Raw genomic sequence first — 27,023 nt, 5'->3', positions numbered from 1 at the left:
GCTCAAGGCTGAAAACCTGGCTGACTCTTAAATTAGAGGCTAAGTTTGCTTTTGAGTTTTCTCTAGATGTTGTGTCTTCTGTGATCTTGATGTAATGATTTTCTGTTTGCATTTTAATCACTTGCCTGAATTTGGATTTTAACACATATACTTTTATCTCTACACAATCATTACTTTGTTTTCACTATCACTTACTACTCTTTGAATTTTCTCTTGCAATGTAATAAAATTAATGAAAATGCCTTACAAATACATTATACAATCAATCGTCTTACAGGTGTAAGTCTTATAGTATTCACCTTTTAATTTCAAGAAATGCAATATCATAAGGAAGCAGAAAGAGTATTAAATTGCTTTGTGGCTAACAAGAGAAACATAATAAGAACAGACTAAAACTTTAAAAATCGAACAGTGATGTTCTTTTCTTTGTTAACTCCATTGATCTACCCATTATGCTGCTCTTCTTCCAAGAAGTTGGGAGAAAAAGAACATTTGTGTAGCTATTTGGAAGATTAATAAAGCATAGCTTGTTATTCATAATCAGGGTCCTTGTTGGCTTCCAGATCTATTTCGATAGCTTGTGCAATTCAGCAACCATGAGTGATGCCAGCAGAATATTTAACAAAGAAGGTCATATTCAGAATACGCTATATTTTCCTACTTCCTGACAACATAAATTGGATTATCCTGAGCAATTAAATATTTGCACAAAAGGAAGACAAGAATTCCTTTGACAGGAAAGTTAAAGATTATGATAGCTTAAACCTGCAAAGGTGACATGTGTTATTTTTCTCTTGGCTGTAATTTGTTCGGGTCCTTTAATCAGGCAAGGGCATCTAAAATACATTGTAAATTGAAGGACTAGCAAAATGTACAAAAAACAGGATTGTGAACCCCCATGAAGATGAAAAGCAAAAATACATACCACTAGCATATAGAAAAAAAATGTAGTAAGAAGATGCAAATCATATATATTTTTCTTTCTTGAAATCCAAATTGTATGATTTCAACATGTTTTCTAATAAGACTTGAAATAAATGTAATTAATAAAATATAAATGAAGAATCTGGTTTTAGAGACAGATATGCTTATTAAAAATGACCATTCTGAATCAATTTTCTGAAAATTTTATCATTTTTGTTCTCATGAATATACAAATTCTATAGATTTTAATGAAAAAACACACTCTGTAAGACCCTACTAGAACACTGCCTTCATAGCTCATATACAAAAGTAAAATGTGGTTTGCTAAGAAATGCAGTAGTCAAGGTAATTAGATTTTTTTTTAACTCCAGGATACATTTCATCTTGAAATCTTCTCTCTGAATTAGTATTTGAGCCTCTGCTGAATATAAATTATCCTGCTAGTCCTTTTTACAGTATATCAATTTATTTTCAACACAGACGATTCTATCTGAACCCAGACCTGCAAAGACTGGTGATGATTTCAAAGATGCTCTCCAGAAAGGCTTTGTTAAAAACTGGTATCTCTTCTTTAGAACACTTCAACTTCCCTAGTGATGAAAAATAACAATACAAAAAACAATTTGAGTGTTTCCTGGGTTTACTTATCTAATCAGTTAAAAATTTAAATATTATTTGTGAATACAGGCTCTCCAGTTTCTTTTTTTGTACACATCTTAATTTCATCACCTTATCAATCTTGCTTAGCTCTTTTACCTCTCTTAGAATAACCTGTTAAGACATCAAGAGAGGCAAACATAAAGAATTCCACATTAAATACTAATTTAATAGGGGTGCCTAGCTCAGTCAGTAGAGCATGCTACTCTTGATCTCAGGGTCTAAGAGTCAAGCCCCACATTGGGCATAGAACTTACTTAATAATAGCAAGAAAAAAATTAAAAAGCACAGCTCAATGTAAGCTCTCATTATTGACCTATATTTTGCATGAAGTACACCAAACTATTTGTCACTGCGATAATTATTATTTGATATCATTTTAAAATGTGTTTTAAAGAATTCAGTTATGTTATCACAAGATAAAAAATGGTCATTTGGAATGATACATTAATTTATTAAGAGGCATTCAAGTTTTCTGTCCCCTGGCTTCTGAAGAAGATCATTCTAACTCCTTTCAGGGTTCCACACCAGTGAAAAATATGGTGACGCTCACCTACTAAGTAAGCTAAGCACTAAATTGACTAGAGTCTCCCCCCATGATGCAGTTGCTCATGGATAAGGAGTATTTTCCTGGTGATCCATGATACTGCCCTATCTCTGCTCGTCCATGTTCTGTCTGGTTCCAGCAGAAACACTGAAAAAAAAATACAGAAAGTTAGCGACATATCCAGCCCTAAGGGGAAAGCTGGGGATGGGCTGCAAGAATTTGGATAGCTTAATCCAACAAACTGACTGGTACAATTTTGACTCCACCATTAACAAGCTGCGTGACCTTAGGCAAGCTATACATCCTCTTTAAGCTTTAGTTTCCTTGCCTGCCAGATAGAGGAAATAGTAATAGCCACCTCATATGTCATTGTTCTTAGGACCAAATGAGATAATGCATCTTCTACAGAGGAAGCACTCAATAAGTGTCAGTGTTTAACGTTAATGTTATTCCCCCACCCCCCACCCCACCATGAGTCTTAGAACGTTGAAATAATATTCTTTCATATTACATGTCCTTTGTATACATGTTGCATTTATTGGAATATACTCTGATACAGTTAACTTTTTGAGTCAATAGGGTAGGTAACATTCCTTTGTTGCTCTTAAAGGAGGTATGTCTTCGTGCCAACAATAAGAAGAAACTAAGGGGAAAATAAGGAAAGGAAACCTCTACCCACTTCTGGATTCCCCCATTCGGATCTGGTCTTTGAAGACTCCCTAGTATGCTTCTAGGCAGACACATCCTCTGCCACATGGAGGCAATCAGGGAACCAGGGAGAAAGCTGAAAATGGACAAATTAATTTTAAACCAGATTATTTACGTTTCTATTGTTCTCTGTATTATTTTTTCCATTGCTCCCTAATCTTAATAAAATAATATATAATTATTCTAAACAGAGCTAGGCTATGCCATGAATAACCAAGTAAACCAATGAGAGATCCCAAATGTGGAGGAGAAACATTGAAGTTAAGAGTAAAGCAAAATCCAGCCACCCCTCCTAAAAGAAGTCACTTTGTCCATTGCCAATCTTAAGAGTCTGGGATTTGATTTTATAAAAGTTTTCAATACATTTGGAGTAAACTATGTAAAGCCTAAGAGATGCCCACAGGCTGTACTGTGATCTAACTGGTGGTCAGAAGGAAACCCTAGCTTTAGGTTCTAATGATCCCCTGAAGTGTGGAAAAATTCTAGTTCATCAACTCTATCAAGGCTCTGAGGAGTGTCTTCTAACATCCTGATAAGGGCATTCTCTCATCAGTCGCACTGGAGACACAAACAATACCTGATGAGCAAGAGAAGACCCCACTGCAGTAGAAATATCCCAAAGCATTTTTGAACATTGTATTATGTCTAACCCACACGTTAAAGGATTTTTACTAACACATTGAAAGAAAATTTGTATAAAGCATAGAAAACACAAAAATATGGAATCTAAGATTTTAACTTCATGTTACATTTTAAACGTATCAGATTTAGCAATTGAAGTGTGGCTCTCCCAATTTGTAAACAACACATCTCTTTCTTTATCAGAGAGGTATCACATGAGAACGGAGGAAATATTTTCTCAAATACTTGAATCACAGCTTTCATTTAAAGATGCCATCAAAGATATTTCCATTTCACCCTCCTTTCTTAAAACACACTTAAATGGATATAAGAATTGAACAACATAACAAAATTCCATCTTCAGTGAAGCAGAAGCAGAAGCAGAGCCCCAAACAAGAATGTCAATAAACAAATCTTGGAAACCTGTGTTCTAAGAGCTGAGTATACATTCTATGTGCCAAAACATGGCATAAATGTGCATAAAATCAGTATAGTCTTAAAAGTCCTATCCAGTCATCCTTCAACTAGGACAGAAAACAGAACAAAACTAGGAAGAGGAGGATGATCAATGGGAGAAAGAGAAAATGTTCTTGATAAAAGCTAAATTCAGCATAACAAAAAGATAGAGCAAGAAAAGCTAAAGAAATAAATCTTGCTGACATGAAATTTCTGGCTAAAGTCGACCACCAGGCTGAGGGTTGAAGAACTGAGGAATTGTGACTTTGCAAAACTCCATAATACGGAGTTATTAGCCATGGAGACTTCATGAACATCCAAACCAATAGAGGACTTATCCCCGGGGCGGGGAAATGTATATAAAAGATCTTCTGGCCCCACTCAGATTTGTAGCCAAGTATAACCTTTGAAATAAACTGGTGAGGGTGCCTGGGTGGCTCAGTTGATTAAGCATCAGACTTCAGCTCAGGTCATGATCTCAAGGTTCGTGGGTTCGAGCTCTATTGTCAGCGCAGAGCCTGCTTCAGACCCTCGTTATTCCTCTCTCTCTCTCTCTGCCCCTCCTCTACTCATGCTCTATTTCTCTTTCTCTGTCTCTCAAAATAAATAAATAAACATAAAAAATATATAGGAAATGAACTTCTGGCCTTATCTACCCTTCCCCTAACACACACACACACACACACACACACACACACACACACACACAATTCTTGAGCAAATAGCCAACCCCACTCAAATATAAGACATACCTGAAAGAAAAGAACATAAGAAAATTTCTAAATGAAAGGAATAAACTTAAGCAAAATAAGTTTAACAACAAATATAACAAGAGAAATTGCTCAAGGACACTATAAAAATGATCAAGCATCGTCACAAAAAATAAAGACAACATTTCTACGAAGAGAGACAGCTCAAAAGAGAGAAACAATGGCTGTAAAACAAAAGGAGGGAATTAAAAATGAGCCGGCAGAGCTCAGCATGAAGTTGGAGAAAATAATAAAAAATATTAGAGAGATGAAAGTCATTAGAGTATTATGTATAAAATATGTATAAAAATATGGGAAATGATGGCAAGACTGGAGAAATCACACAAATGAGATGCAAAAGGGCAAAGATATAAAAATGATTATAGAGAAGATCTTATAGTAAGTTAGAAAAACGAAGAGCAAACATCAGCAAAATTCAGGATCCTGAGAAGAAAAACAGAACACAAATGAAATTTAAAGAGAAATGTTCAAAGACATAATAAATTCTGGATCCTGCAGCTGCTAAGTCTCCATGTGAATGTGCGATCCAAAGGTTTTTTTTTTTTTTTTCAACGTTTATTTATTTTTGGGACAGAGAGAGACAGAGCATGAACGGGGGAGGGGCAGAGAGAGAGGGATACACAGAATCGGAAACAGGCTCCAGGCTCCGAGCCATCAGCCCAGAGCCTGACGCGGGGCTGGAACTCCCGGACCGCGAGATCGTGACCTGGCTGAAGTCGGACGCTTAACCGACTGCGCCACCCAGGCGCCCCTTTTTGTAAATTTTTTTTTCAACGTTTATTTATTTTTGGGACAAGGTTTTTTTTTTTTTTAACTAAAGACATATTTTAATGACCAAGTAGTAAAAAAAAAACCAAAAAATAACAAATAACAAAAACAAGATACTTAGGGGATCAAGATAAGACATAGCAAACATTAAAATCTCCTGCACTAAAATATAACCGTTATACACATATACTTAAAAATTACAACAAAGACACACACCAGTAACTCACAAAAAATAAATAAATGTTAGTTCCAAGTGCAGTCTATGTAACAACCAGAAACTGCTTGGCAGGCTAACAGGTATTTGCACACTCATATTCATAGCAGTGTTATTTTCAATAGCCCAAAGCTGGAAGCAGCCAAAATAGCCATTGACCAATTAATGGATTAAAAACTATGTAAATACAATGGGTAATTTTTCAGCCTTAAAAAGAAAATTTTGACACATGCCACAACACAGATGAAACTTGAAAACTATGCTAAGTGAATAAGCCAGTCACAAAAGGGCAAATACTATATGATTCTACTTATATGAACCTAGAATGGCCAAATTCATAGAAACAGAAGGTAGAATGAAGGTTGCCAGGGGTTGGTGTAAGGGGAAGTGGGGAGTCCTTGTTTAATGGATACAGAGTTTCAGTTTTGCAAGATAAAAAAAGCTCGAGCGATTGTTGCACAATATGAATGTATTTAATGCTACTGAGCTGTACACTTAAAGGTCATCAAAATGGCAAATTTTGTGTTATGTGCATTGACACTTGATAAAAGTGTTATTAAGTCATGAAAAAACATAGATGAATCTTAAATGCATATTGCTCAGTGAAAGAAGCCAGCTACATACTCTATTTTCATTATATGAACTCTGGGGAAAGAAAACCTATGGAGATGATAAAATATCAGTGGTTGCCAGGAGACTGAGTGAAGGGGAGAGAGGCTGAATAGGTGAAGTACAGCAGATACCTTATTTTATTTTATTTTACTTTTTATCTTATTTTATTATTTTAGTTTAAGATTATTTATGTATTTTGAGAGGGAGAGAGCAGGGGAGGAGCAAAGAGAGAGGGAGAGAGAGAATCCCAAGCAGGCTCCCCACTGTCGGCACAGAGCCTAATGCAAGTCTCAGTCTCAAGAACCATGAGATCATGAACTGAGCCAAAAAGCATGAGTCAAATGCTGAAACCATTGTGTATGATACCAGACGTGCCACAGGAAGTTCTTCCCACGGGGAAGTTTTCCTTTCACTTGTGTTTTTCAGAACTTCTCCTGAGTGGGGCTGCAATGGAGGAGTCATCCACTTTTAGTTCAAGCCAGAATATCATGCAGATGCATCTGTAAGTCAGGCCTAAGTTTTTTTCTTCTTCTGTTAATTACTCATAGGTAACTCCCCATTTGATCAAAACCATGAGTTAAGGAAGAACCCACAACAGTGGGAGCAGCTATGATGGAAGTCTAAGCTACCTACCAGTGCTATTTACTCATTCCTTCCGATCCTGCTCAGTCCCAGTCTTTTACGTACCATTTCCATTTTACAGGAGAATGCTGCTGTGCACATCCAATTTTATGGTTGGCTAGACTAGATAATACTCAGTTTATAGTGGGCAATTGGGGGTGCATAGTCACTTTGTGTTCCAGTAGCAAAACAAGAGCTGATTTTCCATGAACAAAATGTGTTGTGAGAATAGGATATAGCCTTCCTAAAAATCACTAGGAGTCTGGCTCTTAGGCTAATGTAGAAGCTTGCTATTTAGTATCTACCACAGACATTTGGGACTTCTGGCTCATAATGCCTAAGTGTCTGAGTAGCTTGTATGGCACCCTGTGTCTCATGCAGGCCCATTTCTTGCTCCAAGACATATAAAAACTAGCAGCCTTTGGAATGCACAGAAAATAGGGTAGAGTCATACAACAAATGATATATGTATCACATCTAAAATCCACAGATGCCCATCAGCTATGGTATCTCTTTTTTTTTTTTTTTGTGGTGGATGATTGAAAGGACACGAAATTATCTTTCACTTTGGAAGGACATCTCAACATGCCACAGACTATTGGACATTTAGAAACTTCACAATTGTGGCACGGCCCTAGATTTTCATTGAGATTATATTTCAACCTCTTGCACACATGTCTTAGTAAAGTATGTAGGATGTTTGTACTTTCCTGCTCATCAGCTCCAGTTGGCATAATACCATAAATGTAATGAACCACTGTGATGTTCTATTAGATATCAAGATGATCAAGATAGCACTTAACCATAGTAAGAAAAAAGCCAGAGAACTGACATAGCCTTGAAGCAAGTCAATAAAAGAAGACATGTCTCTATCATATGAAGGCTAAATGCTTCTGTTTTCCTTTTATGATAGATGAGAGGGAAAGACAAAGGATTTAGGATGAATACATCAGGTGTCAGAACTGATGTTGATTGGCTCCAGTAAAGACATCACATCTGTAACCACAAACACTGGCATTACCACCTGATTAAGTCATTTTAAGATACAGTCATTCTCTTTGACTCATGGTTTATGCACAGACCAAAGTGGCAAGATTAATGGAGATGAGATTGGAAACACCAGTCGTGTACAATCTCATCAATCCCTCCTGGGATGTGGTATTTATTTTGTCAGGAGCAGAGACAGTTCCAGGAGCATCCACTCAGCAATTCATATAATACTCACTCACTCCATACATAAAAGAAATGATATGAATATTTTGCTAGAAAGGAAGTACATCTTTCCCCACACAAAAAAAACTCTGGACCTAGAGAACAATCAGAGACTGAAAGAACAGTCCTACTGGAGGCACAGTAAGAATAAACCAGAAACGGGAAAAAAAGATGTGGGAATGAGGACAAATGCAATAGAAATGAAAGTGAAACTTCTCTGAGTATACTTTTTTTATGCCTTTCAAAATTTTAAGCCATGTATATATTCTACACTTTGAAAAGTAAATAGAAAGAGAAAAAAATAGAAAATTGAATTCAGAGAGAAAGAAATTAAACTAATTCTACACCAAAATAAGACTATAAGAACAGAAAAAAAAAACTTTAAATCAAGTAAGTTATGAACAAATACTCTGAAGCATTCTAAAGATAAATGGAAACGCCAAAAAAGAAACATCTTGAACTTAGTAGTTTTGGGGGAGTGGGGGTGGTATTTGTGTAACAACTCTAAAATTATTATATTGGTAAAGTAGGATAAAGTATATATATTGTTTTAAAAAATTTTTTAACGTTTATTTATTTTTGAGACAGAGAGAGACAGAGCATTAACTGGGGAGGGTCAGAGAGAGAGGGAGACACAGAATCTGAAACAGGCTCCAGGCTCTGAACCATCAGCACAGAGCCCGACGTGGGGCTTGAACTCACAGACTGCGAGATCATGACCTGAGCCGAAGTCGGACACTTAACCGACTGAGCCACCCAGGCGCCCCTATATATTGTTTTAAAAGCACCTTTCTCCTTAGAAAAGAGACACAAATACACAAATGTGGAATGGCTTAGGTGATAAAGAAACCTATATAGTTGAATTTGAATTAGAGGTATCAGGGTAGGATGATGATTAATAATAATAACAATAATGATAAAAATAACAATAATTTTCTAGCTCTATTTGCTAACAGGGCACAGAACCAATGTTACCTGAACAGCAATGATCATATGTAGGATTCAGAACTAGGTTTCTAAATACAATTCGCCTCCCAAAATTTTACTAAGGATTCACAAATAGACCTGGTAGTATTACACATTTCAGCATTAATATTGGATGATAACATTAAATTCATTGGGATAATTCAATTTTCTAATTTTAAATAACATGTTGGATATTGTCCACTGGTGATTAGAATTCATTGTTATTTATCTCTATTCTCTCTTTGTATTGCAAGGACTGGAAACTTGGGATATATATTTCTAAATTCCCATGGTGCAAGAATTCTGAAGATAATTGACTTTTTTTCCAGGGAGGTTGACTGTAATGAGTTTTGAATGGAGGAGAGGGCATTTCTTGTCTTGTAGCAGTTGAAGCATAGGCTTTAGCAGAGGTAAACTTTCAGTGGACAGCTGAGCTCTGCATTCTGTGACTCCATTAGATTTGGGACTATGGGGTAGCTGTGATGTTGGGTACCACTAACAAATTTCTGTTGCAGTTCAGGTATGACATGAAAACCTATTTGTGACAACCCCCCTTCCTGCCAACTTCTTTATGGCAAACCTCCCAATGTATTTAGGTAGGTACCGCTTCCATTTATTAAATACCTTTCCAATTGAAAAATCTAGAGGAGTTTATGTATTCTTACACAGAAATCTAACTGATATAAACAATTTGCAATTATTTTTATTATTCTTTAGAGAATACCTTAAGACATTCAGAAGCTATTCATGTAATTGTAATTGTAATTGTAATTGTAATTATCTGAAATTTTTTTCTGACCTAATCTTCCAAGTTCATAATAATAAGTGTATTTCCTCTAAAGAAAGAATCCTTGTTTATATTCATACAAACATCAGTTATCATAATCGAAAGTACCCACTCAAATGTTTCAAAGATCATGCTCATATTAGAAGGTAGTTTTGGGGCACCTGGGTGGCTCAGTCTGTTAAGTGTCTGAGTCTTGATTTCGGCTCAGGTCATGATCTCAGTTTGTGAGCTAGAGCCTCGTGTCTGGCTCCACAGATGGTGTAGAGCCTTCCTGGGATTCTCTCTCTCTATGCCCCTCCCCTGATTTTGCTCTGTCTCTCTCAAAGTAAATAAATGAAACATAAAAAAAAAAAAAAAAAAAAGACGGTAGTTTTAAAAAAAAATCCATGGTCTGGGTACATCAAATTCTAGATAATTCCTTTTGTAAACAACAAACACCACGTCATGTGGTGTCTCCGTTCTCCTCCAGCTGCTGCTCCTCACAGAACCTTGCCTATGGTGCTATTACTGCAATTTGTACCACTGCAACCACCACATGAATACCTTCTCTAATATTTCTGAATGTTGGCAGTATCTTGAATGTATCATCTTCTTTTAAATCCGTACTCACATGTGTCTTACACACATTCATTCTACTGATCTTTGAGGAATGAGGGCTTCCCCATCTTTGCAATCTTGGCATACAAGGCAATGTACAAAGTAAGACTTTTATAAATGCGCCTGATTCATCGAGTCATTATGTGCTGTTTCCTCTACCTGGAAATCTATCCTTCCCTTCTTCCATTGACTAACTTATTTGTCCTCTGCAATTCAGCCTAGATAGCAGGCCCTAAGGGTTCCTCCTCAGCCTCCTGCCAGCCATGGTATTACCTGTTCCCATAGTTCCTGCCCTTGCTTCTATGAAACCACTTCACACACTTCTCTGTTTTCCTGCAGAAGCCCTGATGTCCTTAAGGTCAAAGGAGGAGTCAAAGGTCATTATTTATCTGTCCTAATTCAGGGTAAAGAAAAACCTGTTTCCTTGAAATACCCTAAAATTTACTTTAAAACAATCTAGTAGGCAGAGTAGAATAGATGAAGGAAAAAGTGAAATACATTTGGCCATGAATTAATAATTGTTAAAGGGGGTGATGGGTACATATGAGTTCACTACACTTTTTTCTGTGTGTGCATCTGTTGTTTGAAGTTTTCCATGGCAAAAATTTCAGTGTTCACCACGAACAAGTCAAGGAGTGATTAAGGAGTGTGCTGTAATCTAGCCCCCTCAGCTCCAGTATCTGCTACTTGGTCTCTGAACTGCTATGGGGCTGCCTGCTATTCCAGCTCATGCTCCAAGTGGTAGCTGGGCTGCTGATGCTTGCCTAAGATATGCATGCTGACGACATGGTGAGACACGCATGCTAAGGCTGTTGAGTCCTGGTGTCCTTGTATCCTGGTGTTGGAGATGATAATGACCGGGCCGAAGACTAAGGATACCATCTCTAAAGATCCTTAAACAACCTCTTTTTAAATAATGTTAGCACTAGTGATTGACTCCTGGTCCTACAGATGTCCAAGTGACATTTCAGCCAAATAGCTTTCTTTGAGTTTTACCTACTCTCTTATGGCAACCACCCCCTCCCCCGCCCTCCTCCCCCCCCCCCCCCCCCCCACAGAGGAGAATCTAGGTTTCTCCTAGGACACACGAGATGATGGTGACTGGTTTAAGGAATTATCTGATGTAGAGGTGTGCAACCATATTCAGAATAACACTGCCATTTCCTCTCTGACACTCACTTTTCTTTGCACCCAACTTGTGCTCATCTGACCTGCACACCTCCTATAAGTTGACCCTATGATTGGAAAATATATTTTTTAAAATTTCTATTTCTTCACTAACTAAAAATTATGTATAACACTGTTCCAGAAACTATGCATGTTATTTAAAAATTCAACTATATAATATTTAAAGGGAAGTGTGTTTTAGTGCATTATAATGTAAAAGACTGTTATTCCAGACTGTTATTCCAATACGGTATTTAGTCGGACTCTATCACAAATCATCTGGAAAAGCCTATAGGGAAGAACTGGGATAATTACTATAAATCACATTTGTTGTGCTAGGTTTTACTGGGGCTTAAACTAATCACTCATTGGAAGTTTGTACCTTTGGAAGGATCACTAACTTATTCAGGCCACCTATGTACTATTTGCTGCTTTTATTACTCCCTGGTCCCTAAAGCTAAACAGGTAATAAAAAATCAAGAGAGGGTTTAATTTATGCTCATCTGCTATAAATGATTTTACTTTTGATTCTCTGCCATTACCTCAGGTAAATACAGAATCCAAATATGATAATGCTTAGATTTGTTTTCTAGATTTTTGAAATGAATTTTAATTTTGATTTGTTCAAACCTGTCCAATGTAACTCAACATTTGTACCCAAGCTTAGATAACTTTAGAAAGGGATTTTTCCTTTTTTAATGAGTGAAAATTACATAGACCTAGCAAAAATAGATTTGCTTTTTCCTTTGTGGCTTCATCGTATGTGGCTATTGAGTTCTTGAAATGTAACTAGTGCAACTGAGGAACTAAACTTCTCATTTTATTTAATTTTAATTGAAATAACCATGTGGCTAGTGGTTACCATATTGGACAGAACAAGAATAGAACCTAAAAGAGCACACCTTCCCATGGTGATAAAAGCAGTTCTAAAAGCCCAGCTCTGCTGCAAACTTGCTGTATGGCCCTAGAATGAGGATTTCATGATCCAAAGAAGAACAAGGTTGTGCCACAACAGGGATCCCTAAGTGTTATGTTTTCAGTCTTCTGGTAGCTGTGGCAGTCCACACTTTTCCCTTGTTTTCTAGTCTCTTTATTGGTCTTGGGATCCTCACTAGAAAATGTATATGGTTTATGAGGACATAGCATCCACTGAATGGCTTATTGTCCATGGCAGCTTCCATATTTACTTGTATTCCAATGGGTAGAGCAACTGACTAGTACTTGGTATCATTGCCTTTTCAAAAACAAATAATGGAAAGCTGATACATAAAATTCAGACCTTTTAAAGAAAATCACTTCTGCTTTTTTATCAAGAGAAAAACATGGGCTTCGTCATTGTCTTGATGTAATGACATAGATTTGTCCACTGAATACTCAGCAATGTAGATTTTTGTTTTGATTTGTTTATTTTTTGGTGTGTTTTTTTTTTGGGGTGTGTTTTTTGTTTGTTTCTTTCTTTAGTAATAGCATGGTAAATTCTGACTGTTAACAAGAGTGGGGGATTTGCTAACTTCAGGCAACAACCTTTCATTAAAGCTGTCCTCACCATAATTGTCATGAAATGCTACTATTATCACTTCATGGTTGGGCCAGCTGTTGTTGAGACAATACAAATTTTTCAAGTACATCAAACATGTGAAGCACAACTGAGATCCAAGGGCAAATGATATTAGAAAAGCAATTGTGCTGTACAAATTGTAGTGCTCTATCAAGGGTATATATTTATTTTATAGCTGTTCACATGTTTCTTAGACCTTTTAAATTTGATAGCTACTTACACACTGGGACAGTCTAGGGATATTAAGTATTTTTATATTTAAAAGTCCCCAAATGTTTACATCATAAACATTGTGCAATACAATAGTTATAATCATAAAATTAATTCAGTAATTAAATAGTCAAGTTTAACACAGTCATGTCAAGCACAAATTATAAATGTTCTCGTTAGCCTTCTAAATTGGTACTTCATTAAACAGCATGGAAAATCTGGGCAAACTAACATTGCAATGGAAAGCCAATAGAAATTTCTGACTTTTCCCTCCTTCTATTCTTGACGTGGCCAGTTCAATCAATACGCCCCTTTTAAGACACCCTGGTGTTTAAAGGGAAAAGAATGTAAAGAAAACTTGAGGGAAATAATTGGACAATTACTGAAGTGGAGCCATTAGGTTTGCAGCTTCTAAGTATTTGCAACCAGATTTTATTTTATTTGTCTCAGTAATTGTGTTTCCTGATTTTTTTTTCTTCGTCAGACATACACACTGAATTAGTAGAGCCAGTGTTCAGCACCTGATGTTTTTTAAGTGTGAGTTTATCTTCCTTTTCATTGTTAAACGTCCTGAATGTGCCAGGCAAGCCTGCCTTCTCTTTCCCTTACTAACTCATCCCCATTGAAGTCTTTGTTCTTATTCCTTGGCGATGTGCTGCTTCTCAGAGGTCACTTCTTACCCAATATAAGGGATAAATTACATCAATCTGCTTTTTCCCTAACCTCTATTTAAAACTTAATCACTCTCTCCATCTTAAATATCTTCTTACAGTGTTTGTGATGCTAGACCATCCAGGGTCATTTTGTAATCTCTCTAATATAACAAGAATAATGACTTGCAGATGGGTAACTGCGCACTTTATTTCTTTTAAAGTCCTCGTTTCCTAAGGCTTTCTCTAAGGGAAGATGAGGGCAAATCTTACTAAAAGACACACACCTTTGGTCAGCTTTGGGTTAGCTTTAGGGTACCAGGAAAGGTATTATTTCTGGACTTCTTTAGCAAGATGATAGTCGTAAGACTCTGGCTTTTGTAAGAGAAAGGATTTGTTAGTGCATGAGCTCTTGTTTCAGGTAACAAACACTTGGACTGGATGAGGAGATCCCTTGTGTAAGGTGAGTAGATGGGTCTCAGCAGAATGAGTCCAAAGGAGGTAGTTTGAAGAGGGAAGGAAACAAAGGGGAGATATACCTGGAGACAGCATCACCTAGTGGCTTGAATGAGCATTGAATCTGAGCTTCAATAGTTATCCTGCCCATGACCTTAGGCAAATTATTGTGAACTTGGTTTCCTCATTTTCAGCCTTATTATAATCTGATGATGATGGTGATTGATGATAATAACTACCTTTTAAAATCATTTTCTCATAAGGTGGTTGTCAAGATTAAATGCTAAAGTAATCTAAAACAAAGCACTGAAAACCACGTTTGGTACACAGTAAATGCTTTGTTAGTGTTTGTTGACTACATTTGTGTCTACATGTCTCTGTTTCCTGCGCGTGACTCCTGGAGAAGGAAGGTCTTAAATAAGTTGCCTCCTACCTAAGACTCCGGGAAACTGCTTCAGAGGCTGCTCTCACACCAGCCTGAATCTGCAGGCTGTCACTTCAGAGGAATCTTGGCATTACAGCATGGTAGTCAGGGGCGGGGTGGGGTGGGGACAGAGTTTGGTTTATTCTCTTGAGGTGACTTTAGTCCCAGATATGGACGGCACCTTGGGGCGGGGGGACATACACTGAAAGAAGGGAACATAGAATGAACTGAGGTACGGACTGGGGAGCTGGCTCCAGCAGGGTCACCACCACGAAGGTAAAGTATCTCCTATCAAAGATCACAACCCAACTTCAGAGGGTCCACACAGCCAGCAAGAGCCAAGGAGGGTAGCAAGAAAGATGACTAGCTGGGTCCTGACTCTTCCAAGAGAGAGAACAGGTCATAAGTTACATTAGCACTAGGTTAATGTAGAGGGTAAAACAGAGTGCTCAGAACTAGGGACTCTTACATATACACAGGGCATCAGTACCAGAGGAAGAACAAGGGAAGTTAGTGATCATACCGCATATTGAATGCCGATAGCTCCAGCCTTACTTTCCTATTAGGTTGTCAGAATCCTGAATGCAGAATCATCCAGGCAGAAACTGAAAAACATTTTCTTGGGCCAAGAAACCAGGCCAAGATTAAATTGAATATATTGACATTGATCATTACCTGAAAAAAATAATAATAACCTATTCAGAATACTCCATAAGATCACACTGAAAACAGCCCCAACCACACACATACATCCATATCACATGACATATCCAGTCAGCTTCTTACATATTCTTAAACATGAAAAGGCAACAAAGTATTATCAAACACCTTAACAAAACATGTCACATGTAAATTATCCCAAACAAGTAAACAAAAACCATAATGCATCTTAGAAAGAAAAAACATAGTTTGTGCATGGTACAGGACTGTGTGGTATAAAGAAACAAAAACATCAAGAGAATAAGAAAAGGCCTTTTGAATTTAAAAACATAGTCTAATTAAAATTCTTCTACTAGATTAGGAAGTTAAAACCGAGGAGATCTCCGAGAAAGAAAAGCAAAAAATCAAAGAGGTAGAAGAAAAAAGGGAACAAGTAGAGCACCGCAAAAAAGTTCTAGAAAGACAGGGGAAAATGAAGGGAATGAAACTTGTGCAGAACTGATGGAACAGTAGTTGCCAGATTGAATCCCTAGCACAATGGATGAAAATAGACCTATATATTATGGTTTCTTAACACTGTGAGTAAAAAGAGAATCTACTAGTTGTAGAGAGGGAGAAAGAAACCACAGAGATCATATATGCGGTATCAAGAATCAGAATGGCTTTAATTGTTTCATCAGAATCAAGAAGATAATGGAGCTTCAAATTATGAAGAAAATTCTATACGCCAAAAAAGGCAGTAGTCAAATAATACTTTTAAACCTTCATGGTCTTAAAAATTTTATCTCCCACGTACCTTTTCTTAAAAAGCCATTGAGGAAATATTACACTTGAACTGAAACACAAACCAAGAAAGAGGAAGACATGAGCTACAAGACAAGAGTCAACAAAAAGGATATAGCAATGGATTTCCAGAGAAGATGGGGAAGGAAGTGCCCAAAACGAGTAGATGCACAGCAATGACATAGGGCGATGGGTCCAGATTGGAACACTGTGCCTCAAGAAACAGAGCTGAGGAGGGTTCTTATCACCAATATCCCCATTGCCACTCTGGCCAACATCTTTTTAGCCTCAGAACAGAATGCCCAAATGAACTTTACTCATAATCATATCTACACCTGTATCAATTTGACCTTTTGTCAAAATTCTTCTTTTTTTATGTTTCTCCTTCCTGGATCAGCTCATGACCCCCCATTTCTCCCTCAAAGCAAGGAGTCTTCTTTGATCTATATTTAAGAGCAGGAAGTAGACCACGGGAGCTTAGAAGCAGAGAATTCCATATAACCCCACAATTTCTAGTCATATTCTAGGCCTGTCAGATCACTCAATTTTACCAAGTCTTTTGTTTCTTAGGATTGTTTCACGTCCTTACCCACTGACTTCCTCAAACTCTCAAAGAGGCTGAAGTCAAACTATGATCCAGAGGCTCTGTTTAGCTTAACTTCTTTTGAATCCTTCTTCTAACATTGGTGATATTGTTATTCCCTTTTGCAACCAGGTTTGTCTTTGCTACATGTTTTTCAAAATTAAACACTGCATTATTTAAAGATATGTACATAGGTAGAAACACTACAAAGGAAAGAAAAAGATGGGAATATTTTGGACAAGAGCACATGAATGCTCCTGAGATACTGCAATGATTGATTCTTAACCCAAGTACAAAAGATGTTGAGTGTATTACCACTTTTACTACTACTATTAATTTGTAAACTGCGTGCATACAGTGCACTACATACCAAAAAATGAACATCAATAACAACAATAAAAAAATAAGAGCAAAAAGGAAGAAAGGAAGAAAAGAAGGGAGGGAGGGAGGAAGGGAGGAGGAAAAGAGGGAGGAAGGAAGGAAAAAAAAGGATTAATGGCACTATAAACATCATCATTCTTTCCATTTTTTAATGTATACATATTCACTACGGATTATTTACAAATAGATTTTTTTTATCAATCTCTGTAGTTTCTTTCTTATGTAAATTCCAATTTTCCATTGATTCGACATCCTTCCAGCCTCTTGGAAATTTTACCCTGCTATATTTTAGCTCCGTTATTGAAACTTACATCAACCTGACTGAATGCAGAGTAAAGGCATCTTTTAAGATTTTGGTGAAGAACATACTACACAATTTGCTTTACAGTTTTATGTTTTCAAGGATGTGGATATATGGAGAGGGTTTAATAACTAGGGTTTCCATGTACATGAATTTGATGTATCCACACATTTAATTTTAAAATATTTTCAACAGAGTATTTTATACTTGTTTCTGAGAGAGAAAGTGAGAACTCTGGCCAGAGCCAGATTTACCACTATATATATGTATACTGGATGCTTATAATTGATCTCTATTAAAAGTAGTAAAAATTTAGAACTACATAGTGTTACTTAAGTTTTGTCCAGAACATTAAAATATATCTCCTAAATGTCCTTAAAAACGCAATGTATCAGTAACTTCATTAGATTAAACATTTCATTTTTTTAAGTGTCAATGTCCATGGAAATGAATCATTAACAGTTCAGTATAAATTTTTACAATCAGTTTATGTTCCTTCTAACATAAAGGCAGCAGAATTGTGGGCAGATCTTATCATCATCATTGTTTAATGTTAACTGACACCCTAATATGTTCCATAGATTGTGCTAAGCTTTTGATCTATACTCTAATTAATTCTCAAAATATACTTCAAAGATAGGAATTATTTTTTTTAATCTCTGAGGGAAAAATGAAGCCCAGAGACACTGTTACCTTAGTCGAATGTTACCTTAGTCGAATCATAAGACTAAGCCAATAGCGTAACATGGATGTCTAAATAGATCAGTTGGATATGATGTCTAAGCCCTTTCCAGGGGAAACAGAGAAGCAGGAAGAATTTCCAGCATGAGATGACCCAGGATAGTGAACCATAATAAGGAGGTCAGGTAGCATTAGAACCCTGTCCCTGGAAAAACTAGAGACAGAAAAAAAAAGAAAAAAAGAAAAAACCCTTAAGAAGGGAGGATAGGAAAGGAATTTTAAAAATCACATGTTTTTGTCTATAGTCATCCCTAACTATGAAATCTATACGGTGTTTTAACATTTTTCCAAATACTTATCAATTCTGAATAATAACCAATTTAACCCAGAGTCTTCCTGGCATAACCCAGCTTTGATTATGTAGATTCAAAAACTTGTCTAATTTTATACCCACAGACAGGCCTTCAACTTTCTGTCTACCCATCCTCATAAAACTCCAATAAAATGAAAAATAACTTAATAATTTAAATAAAGTAAATGCATTATGAAAAAAACTACAGTCTCACCTGGTTTCCCCATATTGTATCTACCTATCTAGGGAGATATGTCTTATGAAATGCCCTATTTTGATCAAACTTGAGAAACTCTTCTGACCCTCACTGGCAACTGAATGATATAGTTTTGATTTCAAATTTGACTGTTTGCTTTATGCTACCATTTAACTTTCATCTGTGCTACTCGCCACTGGTTCTGCTCTGTATTTCTAACTGCAGCCGGTTCAAATCTCTACGGGGATTTCAGCTGAGTCATTTGGGGCTTATACTTTTACACCTTCCTCAGTGAGTTCAGTGCTGCTAGATCTCTTGAAAGCCTTTCTAAGCCTTGTTTTTAGTTCACTAACATTTCTGTCAATTGACCAGTCCCTATGTCAGTGACAGATGTATGGAGCACATTAGCTGTAGGCCCATCTCTACATGAGAAAATACCTCTTTTTTTTTTTAACAGTGCAACACAATGTCTGAAAAATAAGTCTGATAACAAAAGTTGATATGTGCTTTCATGTTGAACTCTCCTTAAGTTCCTTAAAACAGTTCTCTAAAATATCACAAAATTCCCTCTATCCAGGGTGAAACAGACTACAGAGATGGGGTCATGTAGTCACTTTCCACAAAAGGAGAAACAGTGATATCTTTCAACTTAATCTCTTCTTCATAGATATCCAGGACTTGTGAGTCATAGTACCACACATTCATGATCCTGCCATGAATGCATTATGAGTCTACAACAAACAGTTGCAAAGTATAAAGCCCACTGACATCAACTGTCAAGAGAAAATTTATGTAACCACTCTCTGAGATACATTATCAATAAAATGGGGACATTAACAGACCTGAATTCAGACTGCTGCTGTGCAATGAATTGAGAAAACGTATGCAAAGCAGTGACCAGGCTGGATTTAAGTTTTCTATAAATTTAGCAATTATTTAATTTTTACCATTAGATTCATGCACACAAATACTGAATTGGTTTAAATTACCAAAAAAAAAAAAAAAACCCATGCATTTTTATGTTTTCAAAGAGTAATGGCAATAGAGGCTAACCTAGGAAAACATAATTGATTGGTTTTAGATAATACTGCAAAGAATGGAAAAATTTAACATTATAATGGAAGGGTTCTATCAATGAGTTCAGAAAAAAAATTATTTGTTTGTTTAGTAGACACGAATGATTCCTGACATTCCACGCACTGACTATAATTTTCTTATAAGCATTGTGGTAAAGGAGTGCAATGCATAGAATTGAACTGCCTGGGTTCAAATCCTGGTCTTGCCCTTCACTGGCTGGGACTTTAGAGAAGTTTCTTAGTTTTTGCTGGGGTATGCTCATGGTTACTTGGGTGGGCAGAGCTAAAAATACGTATGTATTTAGATCCACATATATCTATCTCTACAACTTGACAGCATGAGTTTACACCAATACCATGAATTCCATTCCAATACACAGGGTTCATTCAAGTTTTCACCATTTCATATTTGTACTCCCCTTCTCCAGTGGCGAAAGCCTGCCTCCCATTATCTTCAATATATTTACGTATTTATTCAATGTTCCTCTACATAGATAATCTCCAGACTCTAGCAGGTGGCCAGCCACGGAGAAGCTTTCCTCTAGTGAACTGTGCACTTGCCAGGCTATCATGCCTTTGCCTTGAGCCAACACAGTGGTTCTTCTTTTTACATCATGAACTGCTTTGAGAAGTTGATGCAAACTACCTCTCCTTTCCCCAGAAAATGCATATAAGCATTTTCTGTATAAAACAATGTACATAACTCCATACAAATGCATATACAACTTGCATTATAAATACAATTATGAAGTGTTTGTCCTTCTGTGACTAATTTCATGTGGCATAATACAGAGCATGTTGGTTTATTGATGCTTCATGATCAAAACTATCCTTAGTAAACCTGGAGTCAAACTGTCTAGGTTAGAATTGTGGTTTTAGCAGATAAAGGCATAACTTTGTGCAAATTACTTAGCCATTCTATGCCTTGGTTTCCTCACCTGTAAAGCAGAGAAAATAATAGCATCTACTTAATTTTTGTTTGTGAAAATTAATTTTTGCAAAGTGTTTCAAATCATGGCACAGATTTAAAAAAACACTGGATAAATTTCAGCAAATTTTAAGAAAAGAAAATGAGAGACAATATTTCCTCACTATCAAAAAATTGATATGCTCTAACAGTCTATACTCATTTAAATATCAAAACTGTCGATACAAACAATAGTAGAAACATTCTAAGGATATTCTGATCTTACTTTGAACCAAATTACCATCTTATTCTAACACCGGCAGGGGGACCAAAATGGCCACTTTGCCCCCATGTCTGCACAGGCTTTTGTTACATGGCTGTTGGTACTAAGAAAAGTCAGCATGGTTCTCAGAACCACATTGTCGCAAGTGTATGATCACAGATTAAGATCTAAACCTCAAACCTAAAGTCAGTTCGGTCAAATCTATGAAATTGGAACAGGGCAGTAAAATTGTCTAAATTTGCTGTGTGGTAAACAGGTATCCATTTTGACTGAATCCTCTTATCTTTTCAATTGGTTGTCTTGGCATTCGTGGTGGCTTTAACTACAAACACTTAAGAAGGGAATACAATACTTATCTCCCTCACCACTCAGACTGACTATTGTAGTTTGACAATCTAAGATGAAAGATCTATTCTGAGTGCAAATAGTTATTACTAAGCGATGTGAGCATTTTCAAAGATGAACACAATGTACGATTTGGGGGCCATAAACCAGTTTCAATTACTACTATTCTCATGTGAGTGTTTATATTTCAAAAGTGTTTGGATCAAAGAATATAATTTTTTAAAAATATCAAGGCCATTTGTGTTCCTTTGGGTTACTTCTGAAGTTTAGATGCAGTGTTTATCAAAATTGTTTGTCTTGTAGAGGTAAGAATGACATTTCTAGCCTACTAGCTACATATTTAGGAATGGTCTGTCAGATAATCAGGCCTATAAATAAGAACTGGAAGCAGCTGGAACAGAATTGAATTCCTCTGGATAATTGGCATATATGTCACCCAGGGAAAGGCAGGTACTCTGTCTAAAATAATGTTGACTGATAAGACAGGACATGTCTTCCCACATATACTACACATTTTCACAGGGGAAAAAAAAAAAGCCCAGTGTCCAGAGCCATTTTAAATTTCATGACTATGTACTTTAAAATCAAACGGACCAGTTTCTTGAAACCTTAGCAAAAGCAGGCAAAATGTCAAACATTCTTATAATCAATCCCAGGTTCGTGTTTTGGAAACTGCCCTGTCCAGTCAGTACAACAGATTACAAAATAAACAGTTCAAGTAGAAAAGGCTCAATTAAACATATTTATAAAATGTCTGCCTTTGAGCTAATTACATAGCACTATTCATGGTTAGCAGTGGGAAAACTAGCCACTGGTTTCCAAAGGATGTCTCTTCACATAAAGGAAAACAATGAGTATATTAAGAAAGGACTTTGGAAAGTGGTAAAGATGTGTCAGTTAATCAGAATTATCTATAAAATGACCTTGACATTCACCTTTATAAAATTAACCATAAAGTTAAACCTCATCATGTTATCAATTTTTGGTGCTAGTATATTGGTGAAAAGGCACAATCACTCCCTCTCATACCTACAGAAAAAAGACAAACATGTTACATCATAAGATAATACTGAGTTGAGGGAAATTATCCCATTTGAGAAAATATGTTGCTGTATTTAAACATTGCCTATTTCTCTTTGTCATTGGAATTACAAATAATCATAACTAAATTTAGTGTTTATTTCTAATTAGTCTGAGATGCTAATTTATAAGCCACAGTGATCATGGAATTTAAAAGAGAAAGCAGAATAAGTAAAACTACAACATGATGCTAAAAGAAAAATACTAAGAACATAAATTTTGGACATAACTCTAAAATTATGATTTATGACCAAAAAAGCTTCTTTTTGCAAAAATTTTTATCAGTTATGAAGACATGGGATATGGAGCATAAAATACCACCTGAATTCCTTTTATTCATTTATTCAGTAAATAATTATTGCATACCTAAATTATTCATTATAATTAATCCCTATCCAGAGGAAACAGTGAGATACATATACAAATAAGGAAATAGAGCAGCTAATGTGTGCCAAGCATTAAAATGGCCACGTATGTTATCTGAAATCACTTAAAAATGCTGCCTGATAACGGTTAGGACTCCACTTTGCCTGTGAGAGAACTGAGGATCAGAGAGGCTCCCTAACTTACTCAACACCCAGAATTCAAACCAAAGTCAGTGTTGTTGCTAAGCTTTTTCAAGTACAATGATACTTCAGGAAGAAATATATCTAAATTATATAAATATATCTAAATTCAGTTTAACAAACCTGTTTCCAGAACTGAGAGTTAGAAGAAATATTCTGTGTTTCTCTATCCCTGTCTTTGTCTTAATCATCTTTTCAAAATACAGCTGCTCAGGATAGATCATTGGCCAAGATTTCACTCTTAGCAACTGGTTGCATGGGCTATTTTCTTTAAATTAACCATACACATTAAAGCAACTTATTTTAGGGGCGCCTGGGTGGCGCAGTCAGTTAAGCGTCCGACTTCAGCTCAGGTCACGATCTCGCGGTCGGTGAGTTCGAGCCCCGCGTCGGGCTCTGGGCTGATGGCTCAGAGCCTGGAGCCTGTTTCCGATTCTGTGTCTCCCTCTCTCTCTGCCCCTCCCCCGTTCATGCTCTATCTCTCTCTCTCTCAAAAATAAATAAACGTTAAAAAAAAAATAAAGCAACTTATTTTAGAGTTTTCATGAGTTTAAAGAACTAGCTATAAGAGTTGTACTTGCATTTTTACATAAACTATTGTCACTCTGAAATAACATGGTTCCTACACATTCAAAATTTAAAACCAGCCCAAGAGTTGTGGTTGACAGGCTCTATATGGACATTTCAATAAAGATTTTAGTTTATAAAGTTAGAATTGTAGTCTGAGGGAGGGTTGCAGATGGCACCGTGCAGGGTATCTAAAACTTTGATAGTAATAGTCTTTCTGCCCTTAAAAACCAGAGGACAGAGTTCATGACAACCAAAGTCACTGGAAAGTGGGGGGAATCCCAGAAAAGAGAAGGCAAGAGGGGGAAGCCCAATATTTTGTGTATAAAATCTGCCAAAATATTTGGCTGATTGTGAGACTATGCATGATCTAAAGTTAAAGCATCCAATTAAAGGTAAAAAAGACTGAACTTTGATATGAGCTGCCACACAAAAGGCAATGTTTGCAGTTTAAATCCAAACACATTAAGCGCACACTAAAACTAAAATCAAGACTCTTCAGAGTATTACAACAGCATTCTAAACCTCTATCATATCACAGTAACTCTGTTCATTATGTAGTCCAGGAAAATGTTACTCATTCTCAAAAGAAAACACAATAGGGGCGGCCGGATGGCTCAGCCAGTTAAGCAGCTGACTTAGGTTCAGGTCATGATATCAGGGTTCATGGGATTGAGCCCTGCATCAGGCTCTGTGCTGACAGCTCAGAGCCTGGAGCCTGCTTCGATTCTGTGTCTCCCTCTCTCTCTGCCCTTCTCCCGCTCATGCTCTATGTCTCTCTCTCAAAAATAAGTAAACATTTTTTTTTTTAAAGAAAACACAGTGAATGGATATCAACAGTGAGATTATCCAGTTGTTGGAATTAGCAGACAAGAATTTAAGTAACTTTTAATTACTAAACTCATCAATATAAATGAAATTATGGCCCTAATGAATAAACAGATGAGAAATCTCATCAGAGAAATAATAAGTATGTAAAATAATCAAATATAAATTCTCAAATTGCAAAATGAAACCTCTGAAATAAAAAATCCACTGGTTATGTTTAACAACAGAAAGGAGATGAAAGGGAAAAAGAATCAGTAAATTTCAAAATAGATCAATAAATATAGACTAGTATAGACATGTGCTATTTTCTTCCTTTCCCTCTTTTCTTTCTTTCTTTCTTTCTTTCTTTCTTTCTCTCTCTCTCTCTCTCTCTCTCTCTCTCCTTCCTTCCTTCCTTCCTTCCTTCCTTCCTTCCTTCCTTCCTTCCTTCCTTCCTTCCTCCACTTCCTTTCTTTCTTCTTTCTTTCTATTTTTTTTTGGCTTTTTAAGATTTTATTTTAATTCCAGTTAGTTAACATGCTGTGTTATATTAGTTTCAGGTGTATAATGTAGTGATTTAACAATTTCACACATCACCTGGTGCTTATCACAAGTGCCCTCCTTAATCCCCATCACCTATTTAACCCATTCTCCCACCCCCTCCCATCTGGTAACCATCAGTTTTTTCTCTATAATTTAAAGAGTCTGTTTCTTGATTTGCCTCACTCTCTCTTTTCTCCTTTGCTCATTTGTTTTGTTTCTTAAATTCCACATATGAGTGAAAGCAAATGTTATTTGTCTTTCTCTGACTGACATATTTTGCTTAAAATTATAATCTCCACCTCTGCCCATGTCATTGTAAATGGCAAGACTTCATTCTTTTTTATGGCTGAATAATATTCTGTCATATATACTTATACCACTTCTTTATTCATTTGTCAATCAATGTGCTTGGGCTTTTTCCATATCTTGGCCATTGTAAATAATACTGCTACAAACATAGGGGTGCATGTATCCCTCTGAATTAGTGTTTTCGTATTCTTTGGGTAAATACCCAGTAGTGCAATTGCTGGGGTGTAGAGTAGTTCTATTTTTAACTTTTTTTTTAAGGAACCTCCATACTATTTTCCACAGTGGCTGCACTAGTTTGCATTCCCACCAACAGTGCACTAGTGTTCTGTATTATTTTTTTCATATCAATACATGCAGCATAAAAATGTCACCAGCTTTGGATACTATCTGAGAAAATGATTTCATTATTCTCTCCTATAGTGTGGTCTCTAATGTTAAGGCAAATGTTATAAAACTGTCTTAAACAAACAAAAACAACAGCAACAACAAATTTGTTTTTCCTCTATCTTATAGTAAGAGTGCTTAGTTCTACATGCTGACATTTTAACAACGTTACAATCTATCAAATGCATTCTACAATATATCTTTTGTTCCAAATCATGGCATGATGTTAATGTTAAATGTTATTTTGGGGGGTTGTTCAGAGTGTATGTGGTATGTTCATCTTTAGTCTAAGTTCCTATTTATCTATTATTCTTGCATCCCATGTGACTCAAGCTTTGTTTCTCATCAAAGTCCACAAAGACTTGGGGGCGTTGGTGGCTCAGTTGGTTAAGTGACTGACTCTTGATTTCAGCTCAGGTCATGATCTCACGGTTTGTGAGTTCAAGCCCACATTGGGCTCTGCGCTGGCAAAGTGGAGCCTGCTTCGGATTCTCTCACTCTCCCCTTCTGTCTCTGCCCCTCCCCCACTCTCTCTCTCAAAATAAATAAACTAACTTTTAAAAACAAAACAAAGCAAAAGTCCACAAAGATTCATTTGTATATCAAACTGACAACTTTTTGAATTTATAAAGAAAGATATACTAGACTCAGGAAAATGGTCATTTTTTCCTGTGCTGTTTATTTCCTAGTATGAAGAAAATAATTGAAAATCAGAATACTTTATGAGTATTAGAAGAAGAGCAAAAGTGTGGTGTTAAGGGAGATTTTCATGAAGCAAGCACAGCCTAATAATTGTTCCTTCCTTCAAAAACTGTAACTTCTTGGCATAAAATAGTCACTTATTAGCCTTAGTTTCTTTAGCATGATAATCTTTCCAATTTATTTAATATTTACATTGGACTATTGATCTAAAAGTTATCTAAAGGCTTCCATATTTCTTTCTACTCTCAAGAAATTTGAACATGTGAATTCAAAAGAATATAAATTGGATACAAAAGAACCAGGATCAATAATCTAGTATTGGTACATACTCTCCCTCATAAAGTATGGGAATTTTTTTGTTTTTTTTTTGTTTTGTTTTAATTTTTACTTATTTTTTTAAATTTACATCCAAGTTAGTTAGCATATAGTGCAACACTGATTTCAGGAGTAGATTCCTTAATGCTCCTTACCCATTTAGCCCATCCCCCTACCCACAACCCCTCCAGTAACCCTCTGTTTATTCTCCATATTTATGAGTCTCTTATGTTTCTGTCTCCCTCCCTGTTTTTATATTATTTTTGTTTCCCTTCCC

At 36.3% G+C, this 27,023-nt stretch overlaps 1 long non-coding RNA gene across 1 annotated transcript in view; it reads right to left on the bottom strand.

Annotated features, from left to right (window-relative positions):
• Positions 1–249: 249 nt before the first annotated feature.
• The window catches only part of LOC128313002 (uncharacterized), a 64,560-nt gene continuing 37,786 nt past the window's right edge, over positions 250–27,023 (bottom strand). The window contains exons 4-5 of the long non-coding RNA XR_008293077.1: positions 2,139–2,275; positions 250–1,514 (exon numbers count right to left, since the gene is read on the bottom strand). This is a non-coding gene — a long non-coding RNA (uncharacterized LOC128313002). The remainder of the gene's footprint in view (positions 1,515–2,138; positions 2,276–27,023) is intronic.

The sequence above is a fragment of the Acinonyx jubatus genome, chromosome E4, assembly GCF_027475565.1.
Source record: "Acinonyx jubatus isolate Ajub_Pintada_27869175 chromosome E4, VMU_Ajub_asm_v1.0, whole genome shotgun sequence".
Taxonomy (NCBI): domain Eukaryota; kingdom Metazoa; phylum Chordata; class Mammalia; order Carnivora; family Felidae; genus Acinonyx; species Acinonyx jubatus.
Note: the sequence above shows the minus strand (reverse complement) of the source record. Positions and strands in the feature narration are given on the sequence as shown.